We start from the raw sequence: 9946 nt of genomic DNA on the forward strand, positions 1-9946 counted from the left end.
AACTACTGCTCCCCACTCTCTCAGGCAGACTGCTACTGGGTTTGACAAATGCATATCAGGCCTGGTATGGTTGTATTTGTGACATTCTTTCAGAAAGCAAGGGTAAATTAATATTACCACTAGGTTTAAACACACCCCTTCCAAAACATCCTATGTTGGTTTGGGACTGATCTATACATACACACTTTTCAGTCCATGTGTTCATGTCATTACAGTTAAAGTGTACAGAAATATTTGCAGAAGCAAGACCTAAAATAAAAAGTTCATAATAATTTCAAAACACATAAATATTTTAAAACTTCTATATATACAGAATGTATTTGTTTTAATACTTTATAAATTCAGCATAATTTATTATCTGGAATCAGTAAGCATAAAACATTGTCATGCATGGAAGGAGTTTAGATTAAAACTTCTCTTTTGTCCCTTCAAATGAATCAAAACACAAATATAACTGACTCCACTTGTCCTAAAAATGTGTGTAATAAATTAATATTAAACTAATGCTAATTCTTGGATTAAGATCATTACAATCTCATTCCTATGCTAATCACTTATTTTAACTTCTTCAAAAGTAACACCTTATTTACAAGTTTATTTCCCTGTGGATAACAGAAATTCACAAAAATGTATTTTGCAGTGAGAAACTCACAATAAAAGAATTTGAATGTCCCAGAAGTTTCCTGCACCCAAGTTTCTAGCCTTTTAGCCCTGGCTCCACCATTAAGCATTTCCTTTAACAAGCAACTGCTGTTGGTTTGTACTTAAATGTCCACAAACATTTTTCAATGTCATTCCTGCATTTCTAATACTTCGACACAATTACACTACAACAGTGTTGTATTATGCTATTTCTAATGCACCCATCCACCTGATTTCTTTCTTTTTCCACCTCAAATTTATCTTTTTTTTCCTCCTCTTGAGCACACATAGTAGTCCAGCACCAGTTTAAACAGAATGCACTGACTTCTGACAAATTTCATCACAGTGCACATTGGCACAGTATGTAAACTTCTCCCACAGGAGTGCATAAATCCTGTTGGGCACAATACATGCTGGAGGGCAAATAATAGAAAATACAGCAGTTGGAAAGAGGATTTTAAGTATAGAGGTGTTTCAGATTCCAGCATAAAACGGTTGAGAAATGATGCAGGCATCAATTTACAGAAAGGGGAAAAACCAACACCATGACATAGATACGTCTGTGCTGAGGGTGCAATGTTCAACTTCCTTTACATGCAACATAGGAATACTGTTAAAGGCATAACAAATACTGCTTTATTTCATTAATTCAAGATTTTTATTCCTCAAGCACACAAGGAAACCAAAGCTCATCTTGGTTGAGTGCGCATCCTAAACAAAAAGCTGTCATACAAAGGCACCTTTAACTCCTGCTGGGTTGAAAGACAGAGTGATGATCCCCCACCGATTCCAGAAGAAAAGCAGTGAAGTGCTTTCCTTGGAAGGCAACAAGCTGTGGGTTCTGAAAGGAAGGAGGCATATTCCAGCTTCCCTCGGAAAAATCTGAATATGGTGCTGACATCCTGAAGAAGAGCAATGTTTTTTAGAATTTCCTGTTCTACAAATTACCCTACTGCTTAGCTCACAACTTAATTTTATGCTTTTATTCTGGATACCATTTTAAGTATTAAGTCATTGTCCAGACTGAGGATGCAACAGCAAAAGCTAACTGAAGCTAATGCTTTTCTGGGAAGCTAGTTCTCTGAGTATCTCACACCAAAGAGGTTTCAAAAATTGAAAAGTTTAACAGAAATACATCCAATAATTCTAAATATTCACTGAGAAGGGGAAGAGAGGAATTTGCAACCAAGGGTGATACAACCTTGTTGTAAGACCATTCCATTTAAAAAAAAAAAAAAAAAAAAAAAAGAAAAAGAAATTACCTTATATAATCCTAAGAAATTACATTAACTGCAGAAAACCTGTGTGTCCTCTACACTACTAATGGAGGTAGTATTACAACCATCTGTGTCTTTCTACACAGGAACTTTTTTTTATCGTAACTATATGGTCTTAAGGAATTCTTTCCCTAAATATGCTTCCAATGAAAGCATGTGTTGGAATTCTTTGCTGTCCACTTCAAACCATCAGATTCGTTCCCACACTGGCATGTAAACATGACCTCCAGGAAGGGAGGGAAACAAAACACAATGCTTTTAGCATACTTACTTCTTTTAAAACAAACACACAAAAAAACCCAGTTTCTCTCCTAGCCTAATGGCAACATAAAGTACTTTATTAATATTATTTTCTATGTATCTTCATAGTATAATCTCTAAATGCCAAGACTCACCAGAATTGAATAGCTGCTGTACTCAAACACTTCAAAAGCTTAGCTTCAGCAAAAGGATGCATTATTCTATCAGTAACAAGAATATAACACACTGTATGATACTTGGCATTTTCAGTCATGTTGTGTTTACTGGAGTTTACATAATATAAATAGTTAAGACTATACAATCTGAGAGACATTTTAAAGTATTTAATTATAGCAGACCATAACTACGCATATTCTGACAATACAAACATTTCACATGCTACAAATCCCTTTATCATTCCAGTGCCAACAAATAAAGATAAAAATCATTCACTACAGAATGGACAAAGCCAAGGAAACCACCAGATTCACATGATACACACTATTTTCTCTGATGGAGTGGTTAGCACTCAAGTATGCACTCCTTTTAATTCTCTTAACATTTCTCAGTACAGTGCTTACTCATTTTGTTATCATAATAAATATGCAGGACACTGAACAAACTAAGACAAGCTCAGTAAAAAGGCAACTGGAAATACTTAACTGGATGCAGGATTCAGACAACTGAAGTGTTACAAAAAAGAGAAAGACTGGAGAAAAAACTATTAATCACAATAGAGTAAGCAAAACACTAAGTACAATAAAGTTTTCCCTAAATCTAACCAACTCTCAATAATCGCTCACAATTCGGTTGAGCTTCTCTGAAAACCCAGGCCTAAACTGCCACCTAGAGATAATAAAAACCTGATCTAAATTATAAAAAAAAGCAAATCTTGCCATAGGACACAAAAAACTCCCTGTATGCAGGGATTACTATCTGCACTTCACAAAAAAAAAGAACATGCCCAAGCAGCCCTATTTTTAGCTCTGTATTTAAATGAACATCTTGCCTTACTAACATGTAAAATGCTTGTTCCCCCTCTGTGTGCAGTCACAGATGTGGAGAAATGCAAAAGATTTGCTTTCTTTCTATAGTCAATGCACAGGATTTATTTTCTAGGAATAAATTAGGCTACACAAGTACTGCTGCTTTTACAGGCAAAACAAAAATTCAACTAAAAAAGAAACTTCAAACCCAACCCAGTATCGGTCTAACAACTTACATATCAGTTACAGAACAGGGACTGACTTGACAACCTGAACCATCAATAATCTGCTAACACCCAGTACTGCAGAATTTGAGCAAGGAGGCAGCTGAAGGAGGTGTGTGCCTCTCTTCATCCACCCTCCACAACTCCTATAGCTCCCAGGCAATCCAAGCTTGCTTTAAGGCAGGATCAGTCAGCACAAGCAGCCCTTCATGGTGAAGGCTGCACTCTTCTTCTCAAGGCCTCATGGAGCAGAACCCCACCCCTCATTACAGCCCCACTTTTCCAAAGGTTGGGAAGCCCACTGATCCCATACACACACTTTTCCCTGCTCTCTCACTTCACAAGAGAGGAAGGAGATGGGAGCATGCCCCCTCCCAGCTATTCCCCTCTCCATGCTCAGGAAGAGTGGCCATAAGAAGAGAGGTGCAAGACTAGTACTGTAAAGTATCACTTCACTGTCAGTACAAAATTTTGTTCCTGCACATGTGCAGAACCAGACAGTGCACAATTGATGGATGAACCACAGCTTTCCCTGGCACCTACACAGCTTTCTACTCCACTTCCACATTACACACTGAAAAAAACCAGCCAACAAACTGAAAGGGAGGAGGAAAAGAACCCCAAACACCTCCGTTTTCTGTGTTCCTTCTGATTCTCTATTTAGAAGGGAAGCGTTCAGGACTTTTCATCCACTGTAGATTTACAACAACTTTACTGCAGGTCCTGCTTCTTTTGTTAACACTAACTGCCACAGTGAGCTGAACAAGTTCACTATCAATCTGTCATCTGCTCCAGTGTGGGAGCACAACATCTTGACAAGCTTCTTTTAAGGTTCTCATTTTTTTATTTTGTTCTGTCTTAATTCTATACACACTTGCAATATTTGTATGAAACAGACTATGTACCATTTTAAGCTTGTTTCCAGTGAAGTCCCAAGTGTCTCACAAAGAAAAGGCTGGGTAGGTTTCACTTCATACTAATTGTGGACTTAAGTTTCCTCACCAAAATGAGGGAATGGCACATGGCATGGTCACATGTGTACAGCAGGCAGCAGTTAACAGCTCCCCCATCTTCTCACAGCTCTTTTACAGCCTCATCTCACAGGAGGGAGGTTGGCTGCCAACCATGGCCAGGGGACAGACATTGTGCTCAAAGTCTGCATTACTGCTGATTCAGGTCAGCCTCTCTTGAAGCTGTCATGCCAGTTGCACTTACAGAGGTTTGGTTTGTGTTGTCGGACCATCTTTAGGTATGTGCACTCTATTTCTTTTAAGATGTAAAGAAAAAAAATATGTCTAAATAATAAAAAGCTAAACTCAAAACATGAGCACTCCAAGAAGCACTCAGCCTCATACTGGCACTCATTCCACAAGACCAGACTACACCTTGTCCAAAATAAAACACTAAGCCCTGAAACACACATACCGTGGGCCTCAGGTCATCAGACCCAAAGGGTTTTGTCTATAGATCAGCTCCACACTGCTTGCTAATGCAGACAAAGACAACAAGAATTTGGACCCTGTCATTCTACCCCCCTCCCAAGGGCAGTAAGTGAAAAATAAAGCAGAGTAGAATTACCATCAAGGGCTAACAAGAGTCCTTTCCCACTACAAAAGCCCATCTATTTCCTGTACATGAAATTCGAAAGTTTTATTTACATATTACAGTAGCAAGCACAGCAAAGGCAAAACCAAGCTTCTCAAGCTTTCAGTTTTTCAATTCTGAATTGTTTAAAAACCACGTCAAAGGAGAGATTAAAAAGGACTAATGTATAGGTCAGTCACATGGGGTCAAAGCAGTTTGTCCCTTTAAAACTCGGACATTAAATTTTGATTTAGACATAATTTGAAGGAGATTGATACTGCTTTTACTGAGATTATGGTCTTAGAATGAAAAGAAACAACATTTGGGGACAGTATGTTATAGTTAGGCTTTGTATACACTATGTAAATAAATAGAATTTGGTAAAACTCAAAGGCACAAAACTGTTTAAGCACAAGCCTCAGGAACTGGTTGTGACCAGAAAACCTCCAAGAAGCACAGCTGCAAACATTTGAAGTGCTCAGTTCCAATGATCAAAAGTACAGCCCTTCTGGATACCACCATTTCTAAGAGCTGAACAGAAGACAGAAAAAGAGTAAATTCTGAGCAACCAATACTACAGCATTTAGTGATATGGAGTTTTATGTCTAAACTGGAGGACTCATGTATGCTTCTAAGTTTCCAGATCTGGATCCTAACCCTATTTCAGAACAAGGCCTAAACATGCAACCTTTCTCTCACCTTCCCCAAGAAATTCAGAAGTGCAAGCTGGAAGCAACCTGGGGCACACTCCATCCAGGTGATCTAGAATCACTGGTCATGCTGTCAAGTGCCCATGTCCTGAAGGAGACACAGAGCTGTAGCATACTAACTCAGTCACAGCAAGAACTAGAGCTCTGAAAGTTTAGAAAGGAGGTGGCTCAAACTGAACAGCAGTACACAAGCAGAGGACAAGCAGATTCATAAAATGAACAAAGGGGACCCTTCCTCAGGGCAAGTATTTACACAGCTTTCTGGTCTCCTGCCTCTACAGTAGCAAGCATCTACTGCTGTGTATTTTCTTATTCTGAAAAATAAATTAACCCTCAATAACATCTTTATTTAATGTTAAGTCAGGCACGCTTTTTTAAAAGAGAATTAGCAAAATAATCTTTTAATACAAAGAAAAAAGAAAACAGACTGTTTTCTCATTTCTAATGACCTTCCCAAGGTGCCCAAGCACATGACAGTTCATATGTCACCATACTCCTAGAATTCAGTCCAGTTCCATCACCAAAATACTACTCCTACGCCTATGCATGGAATACATGCATGCACACACACAACACCTTCAGCTAAGAAAGACTTAAGACCATTTTTATCTTAATTGACAATGATGGCATACCTGGATTCTACACAGACAGCAATTTCTCTCCCTATAGGAAATTTACTCTAAATGTGTTCCTGCAAAATCCACTTCCTCACCTCTTTGCACTGTGAGCCTTTCTTACATCTTTGTAGTAAGGAGCTCATGCCATTCAAAACTGCCAGCTGTCTCCTTCCCATTTTTTTAACCACCCAGTTTACATTGAGAACACTCACAAACAACTGCTATTAATACTCCAGACAAAACATATTATGCATTTTACATGGGGTTTATATTACAAGGCAGTTCTTCTCACTTATCTTTTTAAGATATCAGATTCTACATACAATAGGTAATTTTCTCTTACATTCCCAACATGAAAAACAGCTCCTTGTACCATTAGGCAAACCAAAACAAACAGCAGAGTATATTTTGTAGAAGCAGTTTAAACTAACAGAAATTTAGTAGTATTTCAACAGGATGAACACGCTGTTGGGTGGTGGGAACTCGTGATTTCCAGCACAGGCCTTCCTGACAGTTGTTATAACTTGTCCAAGACCACATTTAACCTATGGTTTAATTTCCATAAATGAAATAATAAAAACCCCACACTCTCAGCTTTACTTGCCTTACAGACATGTTACAGCGCTAATTAATGTTTCTATAAAGCTCTGTTATGCAACAAGTACTAACAAGGCTGTCTCCAGCCTTGGTGGTATCTTATTACTGCACTTGCACAGATTATAACCTATGATAACTATGACTGGAAGACAATCCTTGTCCTAAACCCTTTCACGTGCTTCTAACTTTCCAATATGTTTACTGCTGTGGTTCAATTTTTCCCACCTCTGTCTTTACCCAAAGGTGGAGGTTCTGAAAGCTTCAAAAAGGTTGGTTTTGATTGTTAGGCATCATATGGCCAGCATAAAGCAATTCTGAATACTTTTACACTGAGTGTTATCACTTCATCTTTTTAATTAGAATGATGCAGCTCTGCATAATTTAAGTCACACTGAGTCTGAAAAAGTTCTTAAAACTTTACAATATAAAACTGAAATATTAGGGACAAAGTGGGGAAAACCCTACGTGCCTAAATTGGATATGGTAGGCACTCTCATACAGTTTACAGAGAGACAGAAGCTCACCTTCTGAGGACTATCAGGCTTCCAAGACAATATAAATAAATGTAAACACAACAGGCAGTTCAGCTTCAGACTAAAATTTTTAAAAAAGGACTTGAAAAAGTTCCCTTGCCTCCTCTGTACAGATGCTGCCCTCTGACCCACTTCAAACACCCCCTGTTGCTGCTACTGAGAGGAAAGCGACGTGGCTGCCACTGCTCCCAGCCAGACCGCCCCCCGCCCGCACGGAAGCCACCCGAGGGAACGGCAGCCTCAGGCGCGAGAAAGCAGGGCTAGCAACCACCACCACGCAGGGCAAAGGGAAGGGAAGGCAGCCTGGCTGCAAGGCCATACCTCTGCCCTTCACCTCTCTGCCTGCGGGTTCCAGGCAGGCTTATTCACACAGGTGCAGCAGAGCAGAAACACATGCTGCTTGTTCCAGCCTGGGCTTACACCTGAGCTAATAAAGCTCGCTGATCAGAGCTGGCTCTCAGCACTCTGGTTCTGGAAGCACGATGCAGACAAATGGAAGTTGGCTCTGGAAAGAGGCAGTATGGGTCTGGGGTTTATTAGCTCAGGCTTTGCACCATGCAAAAGGATAGAATCTGGCCCTAGAGACTAAATAGCTTATTAAAGTGATACTGAGCCTGAGCTAATAAAGCCTGACACAACCAAAGTGACTTTGTATCAAGTCAGCTCAGGTGTGCCAGCATCTGTGGCACAGTTAATCCACTGCTGCAATAGCAACTCAAAACCAACGGAGCCCCCTATCTGAATTTTAAAAAATCACTTAATTTTACAGGAAACAAAGGGGTTAACTGTTGTTCAGTTATAGGGTTTCTTTTCTTCTGAAAGGAACATCAGGAACTTCCAGAAAAGGTGTTATCTGGCTTTTATGACTGTGAGACTAATCTTCCATAGCTGAATCAAGTCAATGCTATCTCATGGTTTAGCCTAAGTTACAAAACAGACAACTTCAGTACATTTAGTGCTTCCCTTGGCCTGCCAAGAGAGGGGTGAAACTGAGAAAATCCAAGCCAAGTGTATTCCTCCACTGCTAGAAGGAATCAGAGAAGCATCAGAGCAGGGAGTAAAAATATTTAGAAGAGCCTAATATCAGAGGCACAAAATGAGAAAGGTGGGGGGATTTTCTCCCTGACCTTTCTTTAACTCTGTCTCTGCTACTCCATTCCTACAGTAACTGTATGAGCTAACCAAGTAATTTATGGATTTAAATTAAATTCAACAAAGCTAACCCACAAAACTCCAATTGTCTTAGTCCTTACTGAAGGTAAGATGAATGATAATCAGAAAAGTGAAGACGACAAAACTTAAAGGACAAAAAGCAAAGAAAATTACTTAATTTACAAACAGAAAACTAACCTGGAAATGAAAGTCACTAGAAGACAGAGAAAAAGCCATAAAAAACGAACATTATTTGGGATTTGTTCAAAATAGTGAAAATAAAATTGGTTGAAAAAAGCACAATTACAATACATTTTTCACTTAATCTCCTGAAATTACTAAGAGGTTTTTTTCATTTTGATTAGGCTTTAAGCTAAGGTAGGTGTTTATTAAGCTCTGCAATTAGCCTCAAAATACCACTGTAAACTGAAGGAAATCATTCTAGTACTTGTAAGGTGTTAAGTATAAAAAGTGACTAACCTAACACAGCAGCATGTATTTGAAAATGTTAACTTATGAGAGTACGTTAAATACACATCTAGGTTGGTAGGGAAATCGTGAAGTTTTGTCTTTAACTACTGTCATAAAGTCTTTGCTTCTTAGCAACAGGTCCATGCAGGTCAAAGGTACTTGACCTTAGTCATGATTACAAAAGTGATTGCTCTCCCTATTGTGAAAAATCCCACACAGGGACAAAAGCCACTAAAAAAAAAAAAACTCTTGAAAGCATTGTTTAACTCCAACTCTCTCAGGGGCAGTAATCTGTCCTGCTGAACTACAGCAATATTCCAAGATCTGCCCAATCTCACTGATACTCACAGGGGTTTCCTGAAGAGCTATGCCACTCCAGTCTTTCCTGACCTCATGACATCACTCCAGTTTAGCCATTTGCAATCATACCGAATCTTGCCTAAAGTAGCAGAAATTCTTCCACTTTCCCATTACAAAGGACAACTAGCGTATAGCAGGATTGACTCGATGAGTGTTATTTTATGCACATACTTTGTGTTTCTAATTATCCCAGTAAAGGTACATCACTCTACAGCACTGTCACCAAACCAACTTCTTTCACGTTGTTCAGTGGTTCAAAAATTCTATGCCCTAAGCATGGGATCACTCACATGGGCTACGTGGTGAAGGGAGAGTTTGAGTAAACGGCGATTCCTTGCTCCCCACCTGTGCTCCTCTGGTAGACTCTTTACCCTGTTAAGTCCTCCATTCTAAAAACTCCTAAAAACCAAGCACTGATGGGGAGGGGATGTTCACACACACAATGGCTCCACAAAGCTCTCTCCAAAAATGTCACCACCTGCGCCGAGAATAAATATGAGGCACTATTCATCTTTTACCGAAGGTTAAGGTTAGGAAGGAGGGATTTAAGGAC

The 9946-nt window shown here is 39.3% G+C and overlaps 1 protein-coding gene across 6 annotated transcripts in view; it reads right to left on the reverse strand.

Moving 5' to 3' along the window:
• Window positions 1–9946, reverse strand: part of LTBP1 (latent transforming growth factor beta binding protein 1) — a 191972-nt gene that overhangs the window by 181797 nt on the left and 229 nt on the right. The gene's annotated exons all lie outside the window — the stretch shown is intronic.

The sequence above is a fragment of the Corvus brachyrhynchos genome, unplaced genomic scaffold (assembly GCF_000691975.1).
Source record: "Corvus brachyrhynchos isolate BGI_N302 unplaced genomic scaffold, ASM69197v1 scaffold70, whole genome shotgun sequence".
NCBI lineage: Eukaryota > Metazoa > Chordata > Aves > Passeriformes > Corvidae > Corvus > Corvus brachyrhynchos.